Source organism: Falco cherrug, chromosome 7 (assembly GCF_023634085.1).
Source record: "Falco cherrug isolate bFalChe1 chromosome 7, bFalChe1.pri, whole genome shotgun sequence".
Taxonomy (NCBI): Eukaryota; Metazoa; Chordata; class Aves; order Falconiformes; family Falconidae; genus Falco; species Falco cherrug.
In genome coordinates, this window is record NC_073703.1 from 40,422,416 (window position 1) to 40,447,337 (window position 24,922).

Below are 24,922 nucleotides of genomic sequence, written 5' to 3' on the forward strand. Positions count from 1 at the left end.
TTAGTGGTTCGGGAGTGTGGGGGAGGTAACAAACACATGAGCCAGGCTTCATGTGCTGTTCAGTTAGCCATTTGTAATACTTCAGTTAATATTCACTTCAAATGTATCAAGGAGATAAAATGCGGAAGCTTCAATATCTTTGCATAAAGCTAGAACAGTCTGAGCTCAAGTGAGTGAGAGAAATTTCCCCTTTTCTCTCCCCATCATCTTCTGGCTTTGGATAAAATAATGGTCTGGACAGCTGCAAGATGCCACAGCTGAGAGTCATAACCTGTAATTGTGAAAGCTTTAATCACTTCGAACTGGGTTACTTGGGAGCATTCCTGCTCGGTTAGTATTTCTCTATGAAGCTAGGAGAACATACCTGAATTTTGGATTCTCTTAATTCAAGACAACAAACAGTGAGTAAAAAGTAAATGCAACGGGAGTATTGGTTGCCTTGGTGGTTGATCAGGACTGTTGTCAGCACTTTTTGGGGGAGAAAGATCTTACCTTGTGACTTTAATGATTAATTGCTGAACTGTTTCAAGTGTGTTTTACTATTTCCCACCCTACTTGCAAAGCTATGGCTGACTTTGTGTTCCTGGATTTGGAAGAGTGCAGTAGTCCTTGGCTTTCTGACAGGGACCTACAACTTTGAGTGTTAGTGTTTGAGCAGGAGTCCCCATGTGTACAGGTGACTTGCACTATGGACCATGCGAGTGAGAGGAGCTGTGTTCAGATGAAGACCTGCTCTTAAAGTCTGACTGTGTATGTGCGTGCTGGCCAGGTCCTAGAAGAAGCTTTTCTTGCAGCTAAGTCTGTGTATGTACTTCCCCTACAAACTTTGTGTTTTCCCAAGACTCACTGACAAAAATCAGTGACTGAAGAGATTTAGGTACTTTCTTTACATAGGATGTTGATTAATTTTCTTTTCCTTGCCCTGGACTGAGTCTGATCCTCCTATTGTATCTGGACAGTTTTCTGTCATCTGTGAGGTTTTTGTATCATCACAGAGCCCTAGCTGCTTGACATGTGTTGTGGTTTAAACAATCATCTATTTTGGTCAGTTACATTTTTCTGGAATAAGAATAGTGGTTTGTGTTGGTTGGTTGGTTTTTTTTTTCTTCTTCTGCCTGTTTCTGGCTATCCAGAACAAAATGAGTTGCATTTATTTCAAAACCTTATTTCTCCAATTCATAAAGATGTGCTATTTCCTTCCTACAATTAAAGAATTTTAGTGCTTTCTTTTTCTCATTGTAAGGGGGGTGGAATTAATCAGAATTTAGAAGGTGTGTGAGCTACTGAGGACTGTACAATGGGTTTAGTCCTGAAAACCCTTGAAGGAGACAAAGGTTGACTACAGATGCACAGAGTATCACTAGAGAAGCAAAGACAATGCTGATGGAAACATCTGCAGCTTACTTACCAGAGCAAAACAAACCCTTTTATTTGAAATCCAGATCCTCTGCACATGGTATCATACGGGTACAAGGTCGGAATTGAACTTCTTCAATTCTGTGAAAGGGGCATCATTCATCTTCAGAAGTAGCAGGGTGGATCTCAAGTTATCCCTTTGCAAGCATATACAGAAAGCACTGAGTGCAGTGGTGCTCTCTTAGCAGTAAAACCATCTTCAGCTGAGTAGCCAGAAGTTGAATCTGCACTGAACGAGACCAAGGAAATGACACTGGAATGAACAGAGCAGGCAAGGGACCCTGCTTTTCCTCACCTTTTATAGGTCCGTTCATACTGTAGCAGGCAATGCTATTGACATGAGGATGTCCCTCTGCAAGACGTGGAAACAGTGATTTTTTTTTTTTTTTTTTTATCTGTGTGTCCAAAAGTATGGGAGGGATTATCATCGTGACTGCAACTCTTGCCCCTCTTCCTTCTCTAAATTAATCACGCCTTAGCCACAGCTCCAAGGTAGGGGTTATGACCTTCGCAAGGAGCTGGCAGTCTAATGTTATATAGGTTTATCCCCATGATAATGTCTGGCCTATCTCTGCTACTGCCTGGTAACTCTGTAACTTGTCATTTCATTTACAAACAGCATTAGGATTGTGTGTCTTTCCTGCTTCCTAAACGGCTCCCTCTGACCAAGCTTCTCACCACGGTGCCACTTGCATGCTAGTGCATGGGACTAGGTCTGACATACAGCTCTGCAGGACGTTATGGCTTAGGTTATTGCTTTTCTGCTGTTTTGTGGCAAATGTTTTTCCCTCTTTCCTTTGTAGACATTAGGTGAGAGTGGTTATAACTGCTTAGCACCGGGAAGAAGATCAGAAAAACCAAAACCACATAACAAAAATAACCCTGAACTTAAGTACCGGGTAGTGTACCTATCCTCACAGTTACTGAAATTTTCCTGTAAACAGTGCTACAGATGTGCCTCAAATTAAGCTCTTCCACTCAGGAAGGAAACTGCTGCTTCTCCTCATTAAAATCAGATTCTTTTTTTTGCTCTTATTGGAAATGCTAAGATACAGGGGTTCCTCTGTATCCTGAGAGAACTGCAAAGGATGCATTCTGCTGTCTGTATCCAGCACTGCAAGTGTACAAGTTAAAACATATGTTGTACAAGCTAAGCAAATATCCTTTTTCTAATATTCTTTGGGTTGAACACCCGCAAATTAACACTACATCACTTATCAACTAGAGATTAAGGAGACTTTTAATCACCATGAGCCGCCTCAGTTGCACTGGGCTTTGTTGAAAACTGCTGGTGCACACTGCTCTCTTCCTGAGCTCCCCAGGTGAAATTTTGCCAGTTGGTTCATTTTTTAACTCTTTAGTGCTTGTCTGTTAAGTTCTACTAACAGAGACGTAATGTAAACACAGGAGCCATGGTTTGCTCAGTGCATCAATATCTGTTTCAGATTGCTGATAAGAATGGCTGTGATAACAGCATGGGTTACTTGTGCCCCAAATATGAGGGCAGGGAGGGTAGCGGTATGATCAGCCCTTTGTTAGGGGAAGGTGAAGGGATGTGGCACAGGAGGGAGTGTCATAATATCTGGCAATTTAGTAGGGGGAGGATGAGAAGAGAGTGATAACCCCTGTGATTCTTTGTAGCCTTCCTTCCCTGCAGGTGGTGATGGATGGACAAGAGTCTTTTTCTCATGTACTTAAATGTCAGTGTCGTGCAAGTCCTGCGCAAATTAAAAAAAAAAAAAAATTGTTGTGAAAATCTGCCAAAACAAAGGCTGCTGTGATTCCCATTGGGATGCTGTAGTGATTAGACTGGTTTTGTTTTATTTTATTTAGTATTTTTATATTAAAAATTTAATGGGTTTTCAGTCAAAAACCACATACCTCTGGGAACAGTATATTCTGTTTATGTCTGGGTTTTGCATTGTTTATATAAAAACTCTGCTGACTTCCCAGATTTGGTGAACTACAGCCTAGTAAGATAATGCAGATTCCCAAGGCAGTCTTTGTAGCCATTCAGGTCCATACATGCTGAACTTAAGGGAAATTAAGGTTTGGGTACAAATATTGTAATACAAGTTTATCTGCGCTTTGAAGGCTGTTGATGTAGTTTTGTAGTTGTTTGTGGTAAACGCTGTAAGATACCTGGCAACTTGTTTTTGTAAAACTTTCCACGTGTCTTTATTTTGATGGGGTTTTTTTTGCTCTCATCAGTATGTACGTGCTGTTGCCTTCTTCTAGCCTTGTTTTGTGAGATTCCTGGCAGCAAATTTTCCATCAACACAAATTTTTGCAACTATGTGGAATGAAATAGCACTGTAACAGCTACAAAATGCAATAGCTAATGGTTGCACTGATCCATCAGATGATGAAAGGATACAGCTCTTGTTACTGTCTCTTTTTTATGAGCTGCATTTAAGTGGCATGGTCAAAAGTTAAAATTTTAAGATATGCTACAGTTCTAGACAAACTGTCTATGCACAGGAGCTGTTAGCATTAGCCTCTGAATGTGTTCCTTTGGGGTTTATAAGTGTGAACTACTTACATTTTTATTTTAGTTTAAAAAACATGGTACCTTTTACTGGGAAAAGGATAACTCATGATGCTGCCAACTTCCTATCATAAAAGGAGAGACATTTTTATTTCCTGTATGGAGAGAAATTACAGAACCAAATGTGCTGTTGGGCTTCTCCTTTATGTTTTTTTCCACAAGGTGATGTGTACTGTTTGTGTTGGTTTTATCCACACAACTACCAAGTATTAATACAACACATGAATTATAGGGGAAGGGAAGGGTTTAACTTTTATAACACTTTCAATGCAGTTTGCTTAGTAGAGGATTTTAAAATGGATCCAAAGGGGCTGTCCTGGAAATTACTTACCAAATGGTGCTAAAATCAAGTGTGGAAAATGGGAGATTCGCGTGGGTACTTTCTTGAGCCAGAAAACTGAAAGAGGAGTCTGCTTTTCCTTCCATATTCATGAACTCCTAGATACCTGTGTCTGAATAGTCTGATTTGGATTACTTATGTGTGACATAGAAGATGATGAGCGCTGGCTACTGAGCTTCTGCTACATCATGCAGGTTCCTTCTGACTGACAAAGACAATCTGGTTTTTGAACATGTATTTTTATACCCATAATCGTCAACAGTTATTGTGGAATGTTCTTTCATCTCGGAGTTCTGTTTGTTTTACCTTTCAGAAATCTTAGGCTTGGTCTCCGCCTGTTTTATTTTCTTGTTTTGGGCATCTTCTGGCTACAGAGTGTATTCTTGTTTGAATAACAGGAAGAGAAATGGCTATAAACTTGTTGTCACCACCCTGCTACCAGGGTACAGGTCTTCAGCTAGTGAGTCATCCCTGCCATGATCTTGCTGTGAGCAGCGCATTCTTCAGTGTTGACCGGTTTTATGACTATTAATTTTGCCCTGTCTATTGTTAGATGTCATGCTTAATCCCTGCTCTGTTGTTTCTTGTCCTCCTTTTACAAACATGCCTTTGCATTTATACTGCATTTGTTCCAGCCTTAATATTGCTGTTACAAATATCTCCAGGGCTAGGCTGCCTTCAGAATAAGACCGAACCAGTAGAGTAGGACCTTGAAGCTGTGCCCTTCACATACAACTAAAACAAGATGGTGTAGTCCTCTATCCTAAAGATCTGTACTCTAATTGATCTTGAAAAAGTGATTTATCAAATATTCTTTGTAAACAGTTGTAGACAAACATGTTCCCACTCATTACTATAATACCACGTTTTTTGTTTTTTCTTTCTTTATTTATTTAAGGGAATTAACTGGATACACAAACAGTTGCACTTGTGTATTTTCCCCCACCAAGCAGTAGGTGCTAATAGCAGAGGGAACAGCAAAGAAGTCTGGAAGAAACAGTGCAGTTGTGAGATTAAAGGGATTGTAGGAACAAGAGAAAATAAGCAAATTTACCTTCATACTATTTTTCTGGTTTTCCCCAGTCTATCCATGGTCTGGATGTCACAGCAGCCAAGATAAAACTTGCCCACAGTAAAATGATACATCATGTATTGTCTGTTTCCTTTTTGATTGGTACCCAACATGACTAGAATCAGGAAAATCAAGGATAGTATTTTTCCTTACCCATCTGGATCTTATGTAAGGCCACAAAACCTGATTAAAACTGTTTATTGTTTCAACATACTTTTTTAATGCTTCTAGCTAAATGCTTGTTGGGTGCACCAGTTATGTTTATTGTAGCAGAAGAACTGAAAAGGAAAGCCAGAGACTGAGAAATTGCGTGCTGCTTCGCTTCAGTCCTGCGGAGCAAGTCCAGCCGTTTCTGAGCACATGAAGAATAAGAAGGTGGTTGGGAATACTCAGCACAGATATACCGAGGGTAAATAAGGCCTGATGATCTGAATTGCCTTCTCTGATGAAATGGCAGCTGGCTGGGTGCACAAGGGAGAGTAGTGGATGTTGCTTAGCTTGACTTTAGCAGAGTATTTGATACAAACTCCTAATTCTTATGTCTGAGCTGGGGAGATACAGACTAGATGAGCAGGCTACAGAGTGTATTAAACACTCTATATACAGATTGTATTAAACAGTTGGATCATCACATTGTGAAGGGAGTACTAAATGAATCTGTAAAAGGCCTCTTTTACAGTTCCCCCCAAAATCTTTTTCATCATTAAGGCTATTCAGGAGAGGAGCCGTTATGCGGGCAGAACTTTCATCCCATTTTTTTGTTTTACACGTGACCAATATAAGCTCATAATTTCTTTTTGCCTTGCTTATAACACAAAAAAAAAAGGAAAAATATCTAGATAACTTTTGATCCCTTTTCACAAATCTATCAGCAAGAGTTTTTCTTTATTTTCTCTGTCAGTGATCTGAGAGCATGTGAGAAACCTCAGTAGAAGTATAAATGCCCGGTAGAGTTTTCTCATTTACAGCAATCCTGGAGATCTGCCAGCCAGCTTTTAAGCAACTGTAGATGTGACACATTGCTACCTTTTGGTATTGTTTGAGTCAGTTAAAGATGATCTTGCACAAGATCAGATTTAATAGCTTGTAGAACTCTGCTTTTGGATTCCCTCCAGAAATTGAACTAACTCCTTCACCCTCCCCTCCAAGCCTCTTCATTTAGAAAGATCAGTTTTCCATAAACCTCTGCTGATAAAGATCATCAGTAAAAATGAGCCATTCCATTATTTGTAAACAGGCTTTTCCATGCTGACGATCCTGTTGGTATAAGCTGTTGTTTTCTTTCAGAGGCAAACTTCAGAGGAATAGAGCACTCCACACTTCTTTGAGGATACTGGCACAAGTCAGAAGAGGGAGAGGTTTCTAAAGTTCAGGGGAAAAAGTAGCCACAGGCTCTCTTTCTGTCCTAACATTTTCCCTTTTCCCAGCTTAGCTCTAGGCCACCCTTCACAATTGAGGAACAATTTTTGGAGGGCCGTGGCAAGAATTCTGGTACATGCAATAAATGTAGTATTCATCACCATCTATTCAGTATAAACTGAAATGATACATACTTTCTGCCAAATGAGGTTTTTAAATGGAAATGCATTTGAAGAAGAAATACAAACCCATTGTTGGAAGACACGTACTTGTGTTAAAAATAAAGCTCTCCTTGCTTCATGATTTAATCTGTATAAGTAGCAAAGTGAAAAACTGCCATTTTAAAAAATCAATCTGGCTATTTTTTCCCTTTTAAAAAATTGGTTATCAGCTTTGCAGCACTTCCACCAGTTCTTTCTGATCACTCCTCCCTTACTTAATGAAATAGGAAAGATTTATTACCTTGGTAATCAGCTACAATGAGAAAAATAAAACTTAAACGTGTGCAAGAAAATCACAATCAAACTGTAGAAAGATCAGGTGCCTGCAAAACTAATTTTGCTAATAGCTTAAGGACAAGGATTTGAAGATTAATATATCTGTGTATCTTTTCCCTTTGTATGTGTTGTTGGAACAAAAGCTGCTTGAGTTGTTATAATGACACTTGGATTCTACAGAGTTCAAAGTTGAGGCCTTTCAACTATGGTATGAGATGTACCCTTAGAAGGAATAAGTATGCTGGCTGCAGTCTCTCCCTGGTGTCCTGCTGCATGCTGATATTTATACACCTACGCTGCTTTGCCTTATGTCTGTATGGAGGGAGCGCAGGGTCCATTCCTTTTTCTTTTCTCTGATATAAGGGGACTTTGGCTCTGAAGAGACATGCTGACATGTGGATGCAGGAATACTACATGCTGCAAAAGCAATGAGTGCAATGCTATATTGCATCCCTGGGGAGGATGGGGTTTTCCTTAAAATAACATATTTACCCTTTAGATTTTGTGGTCTTCATAGACAAAGACAGCAGCATCACCCTAATTCTGTGATAGCTGAGAATCTTAATGACCTGCTCAACAAATGTATAGAAGATAAAGGACAATTACTTGCATCTTCTCTGTCCAACAGTAGAGACTCTAAAAAACTTTTACCTATGGGGGAATATCTGCAGTGTTTTGCTTGTGCCTTTTGCTTTTTACAAGGAACTTGAATGCCTTGCACAAAATCCTTGAATATCTAGTGTGCCTCTATCTGTGCATGTCTGAAGAATCTTTAGCTGATTCTGCACAAGTGTAAAAATAAAATGCTGGCATGCATTATCTTCTCAACTTTCTATGACTTTAAATGTTGCAGTTTCTCTACCCGTTTTTCTGGCATTACGCTGATTTTACCAGAGTTGCACTTCTCAAAGCTCCTCTCTGAAATACGATTTCTCTTCAGCCCTGTGTGATGGCATCTCCAGTTCAGCCTTTGCTCTGAGGACTTAGTTTCCCTAATGATTTCCATGCACTTCCTGAATGTATCCCGCTCCCATCTGTTTATTGTGTCCCTGTTTCAGCATTCAGATAGTTCTATCGAATAAAAGTAAACCCTCAATACTTCCTAAAGATTTCCACAGTAGCCTTCTCTGACCCAGTAAAAAGTCTGCTGGTAACTATGGGATACAGAGATTGCATTGTTTCTCTTGTGAGTGAATTGTGTGTGAACTAAGGGGAGGGGGGGAGACCAAAATGTATTATACTGGATCAGGGAAGTATTGCCTGAGTTGTATCTTTTTCTCTCTGAGTCTAAATCAAGGTAATACCACTGTTATCCATTTCCACTGAGTTGTCTAAGAGTAGTGTCAGCTGAGTGCAGTGCACAGAGACATGCCATTTTACTGAGTGATGCTCTGTTTCCCAGCTTGCTTTTTTTTTGGTGTTTGTTTTTAAGTCTGATGTTAAAGTCTAAATTTAAAGGTTAGATTTATTCCTGGTTTAGAAGTAGCATTCTTTGTTAGGGGCAAGGAAGACAGGCTCAAGTAAAGACCCTCTGGAAGATCAAGAGATCCCCCTTGCCTGTAAATTGGTGTGTTGCTTGCTTAACAGGACCGCCTTTTTAACAATCTACTGAAAAGAATGGTCCATGTCAATTTATCAAGAGCAAATTATCCTGAACTCATTTCCCTCTAGCACAACTTGCAGACAGAAGCAATGATGTAGTACTATATTTTAACTATGGGGTGTCGGGCAAAGTCTTATATCCTGTTTGCTCAAAAGCAAGCAAGAAGAGTATGATCTGGCTGAATAAAACTCTTGTAATGTACTTTGAAGCGTTATCAACGGAGCACATTCAGAATGGTTGGATGAGCTGAGTGGGGTTCTCCAGGTCTCTGCTCTACAGTCAGTTCTGATCTGTGTTTTGTAATAACATTGGTGCTGGAAGGCACTATATATATATATGCATATATGTTACAAAAAAAAACCCAAAAACAGGGGAGGACCCCTCAGTATGTTGGAAGTAAGGCAGCTTATTACAACCGAATTGGAGCTCAGCTTTTCACTTCAGCAAGGACAAGAGTTGGGAGCTACAGCTGGTCAGCCAATTATTCCCATCTAGCCAGCAGCCCAATGTGAAAAAATAGAAGGCAGGGAGTATAGTGATTTACAAGAGAAACATAAGACAACCACACTGTATGAAAACATGAATATCCTGGGGTATATTAAAGAAATGTATCTAGCAAGACATGTACAAAAGAATTGTTCATCATTCAAGCAGTGGTAAAGCTTGAAGCAGAGTATTGTCAAGTTTTGGGTGCTCTGTTTCAAGAGAAGTGTGGATCAAATGAATAACTAGCAAGAGGAAAACAGTGACAAGAATCACAGGTCTTAAAAAAAATAAATAAAAGTGGCCTATACAGGAAAACTGAAGGAATGTGTGTTCTTCAGTTTTAGGAAGAGAAGCTGGAGCTCTCCAATAAGTAAACGGTGTTGCAAAAAGGCAGAGGAGATTCTTCCAATTTTAGGCTATCAAGAAGTCATGGATTTAAATTGTGGCTAGGAAGATCCAGGCTGAATGTTAGAAAAATCCTTCTAATACTAAAAAGAGTGAAAGGCTGGCATGTTTTTCATAGGAAGTCTTTGTCATTTAGGACCAGCTGTGTCTGGTTGAAAGGAAAGGATTGTCTAGATGGTCTCTGGAGGTTCCCTCCAGTCCTGTGGACATGGCTCTTCAAAGACATTTTGGTTTTTTTTGGCTTTATAACAATGAAGAGGATGTGGGCTACTTGACCTAAAATCAGAACCATCCTCTAAACACTTTGAGCTGATCCTAGAGTGCTATGCCTCCATTACTTTATAATGCTGGAATTAAGGGCAGTGGTAATAAAGCATGTGTTTCATTGTTTGAGGTGACAGGAGGAACGTGTGGAGAATTCACTAGCTAATTTTCAGCCTTTGCTCAAAGGAAAAGAAAATCAGTATTTCTGTTACAATATCTTTTAATCTATATATTGTAAGTGAATTCTTCAGCATTCTCTTTCAAGTAGAAAACAATTTTATTCTGAGACTGCATTTCCCACTTTAGCTCCTGTCTGTTCTAGCAGGGCTGGAGCTATGACTGAGAGATGTGGCCTGACAATTGCTAGGGCTGCAATACACTCATTCTCAAGCATCTTTCAGTATTGTTAAAATACGAGCATCTCCTCCAACTAGACTAATTTTGTCATCTTGCACAGTAACTTCCCTGTAAGGCAAAAATAGAATCTAGCCTGTTGTACCAGCTTTGGAGGGAAGCACAAGCACTTAGATAAAAGTGTACACAGGGGACACCCGGAAACTTTTTTGTAAGCTGTGAAAAGGACCTGAATATGGGTGGTACATGTTAACCAGACTGTCAGCATTTTAGTAGGGGTAAGGAAAGCCTTTAGGAATAATGTTTTGCTGTGTTGCTGTTCTTTCCTAGAACACTGTTGTAATTTGTCCAGGTGTATCTTTGTCACTTATGTATGAAATAAGGAATTCTTTCTGCTAAAACTGGAGATCTGACATTTTTCCAGTGATCCTTGGTATTCACTGAGGATGTGGGAATTCCTGCAAAGGAATAAACTATGAAATCAAATAAAAGTCAGCACTGGGAGGCGGACCTGCTACTGGAATAGCAGTGCTGAACATCTTTAAGAACCAGATCAGACTTCAGCCTCTGAGTTTACATGAAAAGTAATATTTCTGCTCTCAATTTGGAGATCTTTGGTTTGGCGGCAAGTCTAGAGTATAGCTGAGTCTGCAGTTGAATCTGTACTTCCTAACCCAGCTCTCAGCCCAACAGAGATGCTTAAACTGGTTCAAGAAGTGCTACCTTCAGACTGCTGAGTCCTGCTATGATGGTAACTGCATCTGAGTTACTAGTTTGCCTGCGTGTGTCTTCATTAAGCTGAGTGGGCAGGGAGTGTTTGCCTTGGCTTTCTTTGAGAGTAGAGAGTTCTGTTGGCTTCCTTGTAATTTTCTTGAGAAGGGGGTCAGAGGTGGATGAAGATGAATGTTTGAGTGAGAAGGACTGAGAAGGATTTCTTTTGTTTTCGTTTATGTTGATCATATTTATACAGATGACGTAACCTTCTCCTGAAATCTAAAGAGAGCATTAATGTAGCTTGTGTATGTGTATAAAGGTTTTAATCTCTCTCCAAACATTAATCCAGTACTGCTGTTCTGGGATAATGAGAATGAGGCTTGGAAGCAATAGGAGCTGGTATCCTTGCTCTACAGAGCAGTAGCTGACCATCAGAGGTTCAAGTCAGAGTCCTGAATGCACAGGGTGGATTTCTAACTGGCTTTTGCATGGTTAGAATGGATGCAACCATTTTCATCTCTCTCAGACAGTGAATTACAATTAGAGCTTCCCCTTGCCCTTTGGCAGAGGCAGTTAACTCACACTTTCCTTGGAATGAGTTCACAAGTCTCAAAGTGAAAGCAAGTGTTATTTATAATGCTATCACTTTTTTTTTTTTTAAATTCACGAGATCTGCTCCTGCTGGGAATACATTTGTTTCACGTATAGACAACTAGATAATTGTTCTTTCTGGCTTCCATTTGAAAATTATACAATGGGTAAAGAGAACAAATTCAACAGTGAATCAAAATACCTCTTCTTTACCAAGAGATGGGGTTAATGAAAAAGAATATCTGGTATTTTTCATCCTAAGTCTCCGATTGAGAATTGGATTAGTTTGAGTCAGGAACAGGTTGCTGTGTACTGGTTCTGTCCTGCCCATCCCGCAGGAATATTTGAGCTGCTTGTCATTCACAGCTGGAAGTGCTGCAGCTCACAGCTCCAGAGTTTAAGCAAAACAAAATCAGTGATGGCTTTGTCTGGCAGGATAGAGCTGCAAAGGCTGTGTGGCTCGTGCCTGAGCAGCTCGTACATCTGTGCACCGTGGGCAGAGCTGATGTGGCAACCTTGTTAATTTTCCCAGACTGTTGCCTTCCACGTTGGTTGTAGCCTGAAGCATAAAAAGAAGTTGTGCATATATTCTACCTAAGGAAAAGTTTTGTGATGTGAATTGCTATTGCAAAACATTTTTGGGAAAAGATGATAATGAGTATGAATGGGCAAAGCTCTAATATCAGAGAAGCGTCAGGGTGGGCATATTCAAAGTGACTTGAATCTGTCTTTTAAACAAGCTCTTGAGACAGCTCTAATTTGCTTTGAATCAAAATTAATGTGGAAAATACTGAGTAGAATATTTCACCTCAAATCTAATTATTAAGTTTATTTTTGATTTAGAATTTTGAATGTATTTGTGGCAAAACAACGGCAAGTTCTGCTTTGGAATAAGTGATTGTGGATCCTTTGAATTAGATAAAGAAATGCTAAGGTAATAATATTTTGATATACTGGCCATTTTAAGCCTAGGTTGTGTCATGTCAGTATATTACTTCTCTAATTTATATTAGTAAATATTCACTGTGAAACTAGATGGAAAAGACTAATTTATCAAAAAAATAAATTAAGCAGTTGCAAGAGAAAAGATTATTGAAATTATTCTGTAATACAGATGTAATAAACACAACTAATTGCTCCTAAGTAAGGGTTTTTACGGGTGAGTGAATTATAATATCAAAGCTGCAAGATAGCTCCGGCTCATGGCTGAGCTGTTGTGATCTGTGTCCAAGAAAGGAGGTCAGATCATCTTAGGGATATGAAAATTAACTTTTTTTTTAAAAAAGTATAATCATTAATTGAAAGGAATTAAATATGTCATTAAGAGTTCTGTTAAAGTTATTTTGTTATCCATCAATCTTCTGTGTAAAAACCCAAATCTTTGGGCTGGAGGATATATTGTAGAAATATGGGGTGAGTTAGAATGAGCTACTCCTGTCTGCTTTCTGACTTTCTGCCTAAAATTTTGCAAGATAGGTTGATGTGCTAGTCCCTCACATTATCTATCTCCGCAGGCATTATTTTAAGGATACACTGCTTATAATACCCAGATGATATGATTTTCTGTAGTTCTCTCTCTCAAACCCTTTGCATCAGTAGCCGGAAAGAGAAAAGTTCTGTTAGTTCTTGGTAACCCTCTTAAAGCTGACAGTAAAGAAATTGCACTAATAATGTACTGACTACTGCATAATTCATTGTGGTCAGATGTTAATTTAACCTTTGCTCCTCCAGTGTTAAAGAAGGTAGAGGCAGACAACAATAATCCATCACCCACTGATGAGCACTCCAAAAGGAAATTGGGGGGTGACTTCTTACATGATTCTACTGTTGGTGCGGTCTCAAATGCTAGATGTGCCACTTGTAATAATGTTAATACTCATAGGACCATCTTTCATGTGTTGAATGGAGTAAGCAACATCCACCAGGTGGATGGACATTTGGACAATTTTACCCCAGTTATCTGTTGTATGTTCTTGGCAGAAGTTCCACAGTTTTTCTCAGTTCCAGTTGAGAAATTGGATTTTAGTAAACCAATGATGGCTCTGTTGAGAGAGCTCTGCTAAAGTAATTTTTATGTTCACCAGATGTCTGAACAATGCTGGTAGGAAAAGGGCCTTTTAAGGTTCTCTTGCATCTTTCCCATCACAAAAGACAGCTTAGGGTCTCAAGGAATAAAACATGATTATCAGAAGTCCATTAAATTATTATATCCCCTTTTATTTTGGAGAAGAATTTTTTTAAATAACACCTGGGCCTCACTTAAATTTTACGTCATATACTTCTTCAGCTAAGGAGCTAAGTGTACCTGACTGTTTCTCATGTGAGGAAAAACTGAGGTGGTATGGAGGGGCTGCACTGAAGAAAATGCAAGGGCTTAAGAGAAGCCAAAGGGAGGTTGCCCCCCCTGTAGAATGAGTTACATGTCCAACACAGGCATAGGTAACGCAGGCTGGAATGTGAACCAGTAACATGCTCTTAATTAAAATCTAATCCCAAATGAAATCTGTGATAGTGCCCATGTTAATTGCTTGTGTTCTGCACTCTTCAAACATGTCGAGGACTTGCCTTTCATCATCTGTCCTTTTCCATCTGACCTCCCTGCAAGTAGTTACAATCTGAAACAAGCCAAAGCAATAAATTCTGTCCCACCACTGTTGTTTTTCAGGCTAAAACTCTGAGGCACTCAGATATAGCAAAACATTTATCTATCCCAGAAATTATTACTTGTGTATTACAGAATAAACACAAAGTAGATTTTATAAGGGGACGTAATTAGCTCCTTCGTTGCTGAAGCAGTGTTTGCGTGCTTAATGCTAAGTCACAGATGGAAGTGTGTATTAGTCATACACCTGGATATCATTAAACAGTATTGTATAAACTTCTGTCTTCAGAGACATAATGACAATGTCTAGTAATGGAATGTACTAGTCCATTGGCAGGCACTAAATAATGCAAAGTATAGTGGTTGCTATAGAAAACATATGAGTTTAAGACATCCTTTCTCTCACACTAATGTTCACTCATCAGAAATGAGACTTGTAGTAATAATATTACTTGTAGTAATATTCCTATTTCACACTGGTAGCATTTAGGGACAGTAGAATTTAAGAGACTTTTATTATAAGTATGTGCAATTTTTATGATCCATGTTCAGAGGATTTATAATACACATAAACAGTGTAGCCAAAAATTTGTAAAAAAAAAAATCTTACTGTCTGCATTTTACAAGTAAGTGAAACAGAATTCCAATTAGGCAATTTGTCCAAGTCTATAAAAGACATCTGTAACATGGCTTAGAGCTGAATGTGATTTATGTGACATGCCAGTCGGATAACTGATACAAGTAAAAGTAGAAATTATCTAACTTAAATTAAGAGGATGTGAAGACTTAAAGCAAAGCAACAGGAACTACCTTCCCGTTCAACAAATCAAAGTAGCAGCATTTAGACGTGATTGCCTTCCTGGGGCAGTTGTGACTGTTGTGGGGCAGTGCCAAGGTAATGCCAGTGCCAGCTTACAGTGACGCCTGGGGCTGCGAATGGCTGCCGTACCTGTACGGCTCTGTCCCTGACTGCTAGATGTCTCCCCTGTGGCAAGGCCTTGAGGAACTGCTTAGTAAGCCAAGGAGAAGGGGAGAGGCGAGAACGGCATTTAAATTCATGAGCGCTCCGTTGGCAGAGTTTTAGCTGCTTCATTGCTCGCCCTGTTTGCAGTTAGTTTTTAGTACTTTGAATGGCAGGTAGTCCTTAACTCGCATGTAGTTGTACAGAGCAGATCAGGAGTCTCTGTTCTGCAACTTCTTAAACTAATTAATACAACTACTGTTTGGGTTTTTTGTTTTGCCTTCCCCCGGAGGGCTTTCCCTGCCGTACTTGAACACTGCGCCCACTGTCAATGTATATATCCTTGCTATAAGTGTTGTTGCTAGAGGAGGTGGGATTGCATGGCTTGTAAATGCAAGCCAGGTGCTGAGGTCCCTCTTTTGTCTGGTTTAGCTTCCGAGAGAAGGGAGGGAAGGAGTGCACAGTGAGACCTGTATAAAAAAAGTGATAATGAAACGTGGAAAGATAATCGCTTTTTATAAATGCGTACTTTGTATTTTTATTCTCTGTTCTTCCAGTGGATATGCACTGCCTTCTACAAGTTCTGTTTGACAGAGGAAAGGAAAACAAACCCGCTTTAAACTTCCCAAAAAATATTAGAGATGAAAGCAACATTTTTAGTGACGCTTCCAGATTAATTTTATTTTACAACTCCATCTGGGGACAAATGTCTTGCATAAGCTAAAAATGTATTGATTTTATATTTTTTTTTTTAAAAAAAAACAACTTATGGTAGATTTAAAAAGAAGACTTTTTTTCTTAAGTTAGGGTATAACCTAGACTTTGTTATTTTCAGTCTTGGGTCAACGTTATCCCAGCCATCAAGGTTTTTTTGACAAGATTTTTGTCATCTCTTTAGAAATAAGGCAGGCACTCTGAAGTCTCTTTGCAGCTGATTGCAGGCTTTGTGTCCAGTGCTGTCTACTTGCTAGCAAACTCTCTCCAGTGGCCCCCTTGGCATGGAGAACAAAAAAACTGCAGTCGCTTCACAGTTATCCTTGTAATGTATCTGTGGCAATGTCTTGTTTCTGAAGGGCTGGGTAAGTACCACAGCACTTGGTGCCTCCTGCCCAAAGAACCGAAGGCAGTTCTTTCTTTCACTTTCACAAAACACCTATTGCTTATGCACTTAGTACAAACACACGTGTATAAAAGCAGATATGTACACAAAGAACAGCAAATAACAGTTTAGTGTAAGGTGAATTAGCTTTTTCTGTTCTCCTGCAAATGTAGAGAGTGCAAGCATGTAAAGCAGCTGTCCAAGGTGGCATATGGATGGACCTGATCTGGGAGAGAGGGAGAAATGTGAAACATTATAATTGTTGTTGTGTTGACAACTCTTTCCTTAGTTTCCTAATTACTAGTGTTTTCCTGAAAACCTCACGTCCTGGAAATAAAACAAAAATATATGCAAACCTTAAATTTCATAAGGAAAAAAGGTTTCTAGCTCCCATGGAGACAGATTATATCTAGGCTGTATTTTAAGATTTTAACTTCAAAAGTGAAAAACCTGGTGACAAACAGAAAAGGAGTAGCTATTTAAGCCAGATGTGTGACACACATTTAATAGCACCATTTTTGTGTGGGGATAAGCCATCACAGACACATGGCTTCTGTGCCATAGGGAACAGGACACATCATCAGCATGACCATTTTATATTAATATTGACTCTGCTTCCATTTTGGATGTCTTCATTCTTCTTGCTGCCTTAAACAGCAGTCAGAACAATGCTACCATAAGGAGATCGTGCTGATAAGTTCTAAGTCAAATGAATTAGTTCATCAGTATTATGGATTAATGCAGCAGCTCTTTCAAATAAATCTTAGTAAAGCAAGAAAGTACCATAGCTGATTTGAGGATCAGGATACCAAAGCAGAAAGAGCTCAGCATGCCAAGGAAATACAAAGTTAGCTTAGCCTTATATTCATTCAGATCAACAGATAAAGCTTTGAACTGGGGAAAAAATAACCTAGAATGATATAAAATGTCAGCCTACTTTACGGTAAGTTGCTTAACATGACTCATTTAGAGCCCTTAGGGAGGGGGAAAGTGGAACCCCCTATTCAGTTTATGGTGCATAAACAGGCTGGTTGATTTTTTATTTTTTTTTTTTTTCCCCTCTCATGTTGGATTTGTTTGTAGTCATATTGGAGAACCACACGGGTTTCCTTATTTAGACTTGTTCATTAGTTTGCTGTCTGTTCTTAAAGTTGCCTGGAGCCTAAGATGTTTGTAGTTGAGACAACAATCTGTCAAATTTAAAAAAAATAAAACCACCCCAACCCACAGAAGGATAAAAAAGGGGCAAAAAAAAGGAAAACAATAACAAACCCCCCCTAGTTTAAATGAGTAAGAGTGAGGCTGGGATTTCTTGAATCTGTGTGTTGTTTCATAGGCGGTGCAACTATAGTGATGGAATGGCTAAGAGACAGCATATAAACCGGATCCCTAATGCCATCTTAATATTTCTTAGGTGCACCTGGGAGAAGTAAACCTAAGAAATGAGCAAATTGCTCATAGAGAGGTCAAAATACTTCCATCAGCCTAAAGCTGTTTACCAGTGTAGTCTGTTATTTCTTATTTCAGTGGCTGCACAAGCTTCAGGCTAGATGCAGCAAGCTGGGAAGGGGGTACCCTAAGTTTCAACCAGAATTTCAAAGACACAGTTTACTAGCAACAGCAGTGGGGGGAAAACTCTCTTTTCTACTGTTAGTGCCGTAGTTTCAGGCTTTGTAGAAGTATGTTTTCTTTTTTCAAGCAAGGGCCTTTACCCACGGAACTAATCCACTGTATCTCCGCAAAAGAAGTAGATGAAATTCTGAACTCCTGCAGACCAAAAGGATAGACCCCATTCTTTTCCAGTGGCACAATTTTTTACTTAAAAAAATCTGAGCTAACTGGTGCTGGGCAGGAGCCAGGAAACATGGGAGGTGAATGCACTCTCTGCCTTCTGAAATCAGAGCTGAGAAGTGGCATTTTTTGCTTCCATTTCAATTCTGATCTGAATCTCTCTTCTAAACACTCTTTAAAGAAATTTGCTGGTTTTCAGGCCAAGACATCTCTGATTACACACTGGAAAGTAGGATCTCAGCTCCTGGAAACTTGTGGAAAGCGTTTAATGAAATGAAGGTGCAGAATTGCTCACTAGCTGATGCAGTCAGAACTGCAGTTCTTATTACCTTTAAATGTCTCATGCTCTGTTTTTGTGCTACTGACTTACCTTTTGAGACTGCACAGGAATGAGGGCAGTGAAAGGAGACGCGGGGCAAAGACACACCTTAGGATTTGGGTTGTCCATACCAGTAATAGTGACTAGAAATAAAATGGAAATGAAAAGGGAAAGCTGATGATCTGTTGTTATAGCTAATTGGCCTTACATACAACTAGAACATCTGCTGTGCAGCTCCTTCATATGAGTTTTCACTTGACTTCTCCCCCCTTACATACCAGTATGCCAGATCAGAAAGAAATGATGCCTCTCTATACCATATGTTACTGCAAGTCTTAGTCTAGTGTGATTTTTGTCTGTGAATAAAGTTATAGGCATTCCTGGAAGAGAGATGCAGGGTCTGGAAGGCCTCGCTAATCTAAAAGAAAAACTAACAGTGGATAGTTTGGCTATACAGCAGCCAAATATAGTTCTAGGCAATTTATTCAAAAAGCATAAACACAGAGAAGAAAAGACAATTTAGGATGATCTAAAAAAAAAGGTGAAGTAAGGGAGTCACACAGGTATTTTGGATATACAGAAGTACCAAAACTGAGATTTATTGTGTCGGTAAGCAGTCAAATATTTGATCTGGAACTATTCTGAAGTAGGGGAAGATAATATTACCCCAGAATACACTTAGGGAGAGACAACACAGAGGCTGAGATCATGACATGAGCAAAACCTGCACACTGTAGCTCCTCATCCCACGCTTTTTCACAGAAGGCATCTGAGAGTTTGCAGAGGTTGTCAGTGGTTGACACCAAACACCCATCAGCTGTTTGCAGGAGCAGCTGTGGCCCAGCCTGAACAGCTGAATGCCTTTCTTCCATCAAAGCCCAACTAAAATTTTAAAACTGTCTAAGGGAGATCATTGTAGAGCCTGACCTGGTAGGCTTCCTCTGGGTGTTTTCACATCCTCCCATCCTAGAGACTCCTGGTAAAATAAACTACGTTAATTTTACTCTTAGAATTATACTACCAGAAGGATACAAGGGAATTTTTAAGAAGGACTTGCCTCTAACATATTGCCCTAGGAAACGAGCAGGTTTCCAAAGTGTAGTTCTCCCACTCAGAAACTAAAAGCTGTATCTGCCCCTTCCTGGTAGTGTTCCCTGAACATCAGTATTTGGATGCACTTATAGTCCTTCCTGTGAAAGAAGTTTTCACAAATACAAGATCCGTGAAACCAAGACGGAACGTGACCATGCACTCCTGTTAATGTCTACAGCACTGACTTTGATAAAGTCAATACTATTTTTTAGCTTAATCATAACTTCAATGTAAAATATATAAAATGTTCTAGTGCTGCAAGCAAGAAATCATCATCCAGGTATAGAAAAAAGAATTAACCTGAGCTGAATTATTTTCTTTCTCACAAACACAGAAGCTTTCTTTTAGCTCTGGCTGCTTGTGATGTGGGGTGGATGGCACCTGCCTGGAACTTCAGCTGCACCCTCAGCATCAGTGGGTGTAGAGTGACTGTTTTGGTGTTAGCAGATTAGCTGTGAAAACAAAGGTCCAGATTAGCATGAGATCACAGCAGAAATCACTGGGAATGACTGAGTGTAATGCTCAGGCTCCCAAACCTCTGCTCAGATTGGGCACAATGGCTCATGTATGTTGAAAATACAGCTGTAAGTAACCTTTGCCCCTCAAATGCCTCTCTTGCCTCAGAGCTTTTATGGTGCCACCAGGAAAACAGTTTAAATGCATCCTTTTTCCTTTGAACATCTGATGGGAAGGCAATAAATTTACATATTCAAATAAACTGCTTTATCTTGCTGTAATAAAATTGTTCTATCTGTAGGATTGCACATCTGTTACTCACTGTAGAAAAAAGGGGAGGCTATTTAGCAAGTTAGTGTGAATACCTATCTTATTCACCAATTGAAAAGTTAAGTGAGAAATTAAGAAATCAGGAAGAATGTGAGTAGGAATAGAATTAAGAATTTATGTTAAATCTTCCCACTACAAAGACTTCTGATCCCTCCATAAATCTTGGAGCTTTAAATAATGCTATGGCTATAAACAGCGGACACAACATTAATTAACTAGACATGCCTACCCAAAGCAAGAAACAAATCACAAACCCCTCGGCTGATATGATGCTGGATCTGGAAGATGTCTGAGACTTGCTAGCAAGCTCTTTGACATCATGTTTACTTGAATTAAAGAGCTGGCAAAATTCTCTTCCATCTACACAGAGCAGATTAAGCAGTAAACAGTCTGTTGTATGCCCCTGGAGGCTACCTGAACTGCCTTTTGTGCCAGCTGCAGCCTGTGGGACTTGTGCTGACCATCCACAGTTGACCTAGAGTCCCTCTTGCAGCCTGTAATTGAATTATTTCAGATGGGTTTGCTGGTTTTCCAGTGGACAAAGGGACTGAGTTATTTCTATTTAAGTTGACAGTGTTTCTGTGAAGGCAAAAATGGAGATCTGGTTTTGTGTCAGCTGGGAACAGTGGCTTTGGCCATGAATTTATAAATTTTATCAAGACTAGGGTGACCGAGAAGAATAGGTGTCCAGCCAAACTCATTATTAACCTTTTAAGATCTTGTAACTACGGCTCTTAAATGCTCATTAATACATAACTACATTGCTGCATTAAGATACTGTAGCTACCTAATAGTTCTTAATACCAACTGCCAAAATGACAGTCTTTAACAGGGCTCCTGGGTGGACCCTTAGCAGTCATAAATGGTAACATCGTACGATTAGTTTAACCAGAAAGGCTGTAAGGGTGGCTGTTTGCTGTACTGTGCTGATTTATGTGCTTAATTCTCTCTGAAGACCAAAGTCACCGAGTAGCTTTGTGCCCAGGGAAAGCCAGCTGAAGTGTGAAGGTAAAATCCTGCCTCTCCATTTGCCTGTTTCACCCCATGTGTGGTAACTAGTTAAATAAGGGAAGCTTCAGATGTCCTATCACGTTACAAGTGCTATGGTTGAAAATGCTGTGATGGGCAAAAGATGAGAGTTAGTGCTACTTGGGCATAAGCAAGAAAGATGATTGCAGTTAAACTAGTCAAATTTGAAAAGGCAATGAATAGTATTAAGCCTAGAGGGTAAAAGAGAGCTGCTCCTAATGGGTCAGTGGAGTGAAATTCTCATCACACTGAGCAGGGATATGGAACTGAAAATGGAGGTTAACAGAGAGCACAAAGCAACTGTGAAATACAATTGCAGTTAATCGGAGCAAAGTGTGTTTAATTAGACTAGCTAACTACTCAGTTTTCCTTGGTGTTCCTTTGAACATAAGACCTAGTACTGGAAATTAAGTGACTAAAATTTTACATTGCATCTTGGGCTTTTGTTATTGTTTTGTTACGGGGAGGAGGGAGAGGAAAGTTGAATGCCTCTCTGAAAATGGGGTGAAGGCACAGCAGTTAAGCTGACAGTCATTGAGAATAACCGGGCGGAGAAAGGCAGGTGAGTAGAACTTTACAGACTAAAAACAGTTTTGTAAGGAGGCAATGTACTGACATCTGATTAAGGGGTGGAGGGGAGATGTTTTAGATTATAGAGCAAGATCATATAGCATCATAGTAGTAAAATAATAGTTGTCTTTGGACTTCTAGTGATTTGAAAGTCACTTGTATAGTGAATATGTCTGTTGTATTTGCTTCACTGGTATGGTGGGATACAAAAGAAGAGTTTCATCACACCTATGAATTGGGTGTCTGCTTCACACCCAGCATGGTGGTTGGAATTTCAGAAATGCTTTCAGAGCCTGGCATCTAATGTCTTGATGGAATCATAACAACTTAAAGACCTCCCAAGCCTTGACTTGTAATGATAGTCCTTGGTGGGTCACTAGAAGAAGCAGTTCTGAATACTGGAGTTCGTGGTGCTGTTCTGGGATTGCTGAGGTTTCTACTGACTTTCCTAAAAGTAAGTGGAAGTGAGGACTATCTAAATATATACATATATATTTAATAAAAGGTAATTATCTTTCTCCAGTGTTTCCAAACAGTATGTGTTAGAGCTGCTAAGTTCTGTGGAGTAGCATCCATGCTTGGTGTAGTGGCATGGAGGATCAAGACAGGCAATTCGTTGCAAAGATGTAGCTAACTGTAGAATGAACTGGAAAAGAGAACAGAAGTCCCAAACACGTATCTCTTTGGTGATCAGTGAATAAGTATCTCATCAGTTGCTTCTACGTGCTTGAACTTCATCCAAATTGCCACTGTTTCCGAGCTAGAGCTTTAATTAGGGTTTGCTGAGAAACATACTGTTTTATCCAGTACTCGCAAACATGAGTGGCTTGAAATAAATAAATGAAGGAAGCAAGCAAGCTATACTCAACATACACAGCAGGAAACTGCTGTCATAACCGTACCACAATCTGTCAGGGTCTACAGGTAAATGGATCTTCAAGCCTATACCAGCCCTACTTCACATATTGTTCTGTGCCAAGAGAAATGGTTGTGGTCTTTCATTCACAGGACAACTGTTACCACTTGCAGTACGTAGTAGCCATCACCTTTCACAGTGTTATATTTAAGGGGAAATAATATTGGGAAAATATTTGTCCACAGAAAGGTGGGGGTTTGGAAGAAATGGGGACCAGCACGGTTCCCACCCCAAATAGCTCAAGGGCTATTGATGAGTGAAGTATTGTATAAGAAGAGGCAGGACCTGCAGGCTGGAGTAGCAGTACATTCTACTTTTGTTCTATGTAATCTTGGGATGGGGAGTGGAGCTAGACTATACCCCACTTAACTAATTTGGGAGGTTATGAATGCGAGGTGGGAAGGTAAGAGGGCTGTCTTAAAACTGGTTTTAGAAGGCAGACTATGAGAGGAGACTGGGAAGTGTGTGTGCATGTGTGTTGGAGAGTGGGTGAATTTTTCCCCGATTGGGATTTTTTGGTTTGGATTTCTTTTTTATTTTATATCAGATTGCTTGTTTGAAGCATAAGGTGGAACCGGTTCATACAGACTTACCAACTGAATCCAAAATTTCCTCCTACCCAGGACTGCTCAAGGATGTTTGTTACTCAATATTTGTAACTACAGTTTAAAGAGTCTGCATGTGGGAGTTCTGACTAAGGCTTATGGTTTTTTGACTCGGGATTTTCTTTCAGTGAATAATGTAAAACCTGCTCTTGTGTGTGTGTATCTCTCTCTCTTTTTCTGGACTTGTGTTTAAAGTTGCAGTAAATAAAGTTGAACTCACATGGCCATATACTAGAAAAGCATGTTTGTTTACATACTGAGCTAGCCTCTGTGTGAGTGTGTGTGTGTGTTAAGATTTACTACAGGGCTATTTCTCTCTTCTTGTGAAGAGTGAGAGGAAAGAGAAACACATCAGGGAAACAGATTTCAGACTCTGAACAAAATATGTTCTAAAGTTCTTGGTTAAAAAGCACAAGTCTGGTGTTAATTCTCTGTTCAGACAGGAAACATAGAAAGTTTCTTTCTAGAAAGATGGGATTAGATTAATTTAGTGATGCTGAATTCATTGGGAAGGAGGGGAAACAAATTAAGACCATAGTTTACCGGAAAGAAAGGTACTTGTCTGGCTTTGCAGGCATTGTAAATACTGATCAATTGATGCATTTGAAAGTCTGGATTCTTTTATTCCACTCCTTCCTTACGCAACACTTATATTGTCTCAGCCTATAGGCTCTTTGAACAGGGGCTCATTAGTTGACAAAACCTGTACACACGACAGGGGGCTGTCATGACAGACTAGTTTCTTCTTTAGCAGCTAAGTACAGTGTGACTGTAATGCAAAGTAGTAACGATCGATTTGCAGATGGGTCAGATAAATATGGTTTGCTAATACTTCAATTAGTGTTGCTGTTTAGCTGTTCTCTGATACATTACAAAAAGGCAGGATTTTCTGCTGAAAACATAAAGTAAGACCTATTTATGTTCTGTTACAGCACAGTTTGCTTGTCAGTTTGGCCACTGAGGAACGTACACCTTGAGTTGTTCATCAGAGTACTTGTTCCTATAGCAACAGCCAAAGCATTTACATGCACTGTCACAACAATTGCTCTTGTGTTGTGTGCCATGAGGGGTGAGAGAGCTCGCACATGACACTGCTGCTGGAGAGGCGAGGGAAATGCTGATGCTGGTCACGGTCCACCTGCCCTGAATGGATTGTCCCAAGCTTGTGTGAGCTCAGGTTCCGAGGGACGCTGTATCCACCTCCCTCCTTCATACTGTTCATACAGCTTTTAGGGGACAAAGGAAAGTGCAATGATGAGAGCATTTCTCTAAAAAAATCCACTGGACTCTGACATTACTATTGGGACCCTTAGCATGTGGCATCTCCATCTCTTAAAACAATAAATCTGTCACTTCTCTGCTTTTCTACACAAATTTCCTCCTCTGAGGAACAGGAAGAAAGGCATCATTTACTGCACTGATCCATTCGGATTAGTTGTGCTAGTAAACTCAGTCACTTATGTTCATCCAGGGAGGGTAGAAATATGGACTAAGAAGGGTGTA

At 39.7% G+C, this 24,922-nt stretch overlaps 1 long non-coding RNA gene across 5 annotated transcripts in view; it reads left to right on the forward strand.

Annotated features, from left to right (window-relative positions):
- Positions 1-24,922, forward strand: part of LOC114015756 (uncharacterized) — a 66,310-nt gene continuing 41,388 nt past the window's right edge. For 4 of the 5 annotated variants that reach the window (XR_008733248.1, XR_003559861.2, XR_008733249.1 and 1 more), the window contains exon 1: positions 1-401. This is a non-coding gene — a long non-coding RNA (uncharacterized LOC114015756). The remainder of the gene's footprint in view (positions 402-24,922) is intronic. The other variant, XR_008733247.1, reaches the window with a different exon arrangement.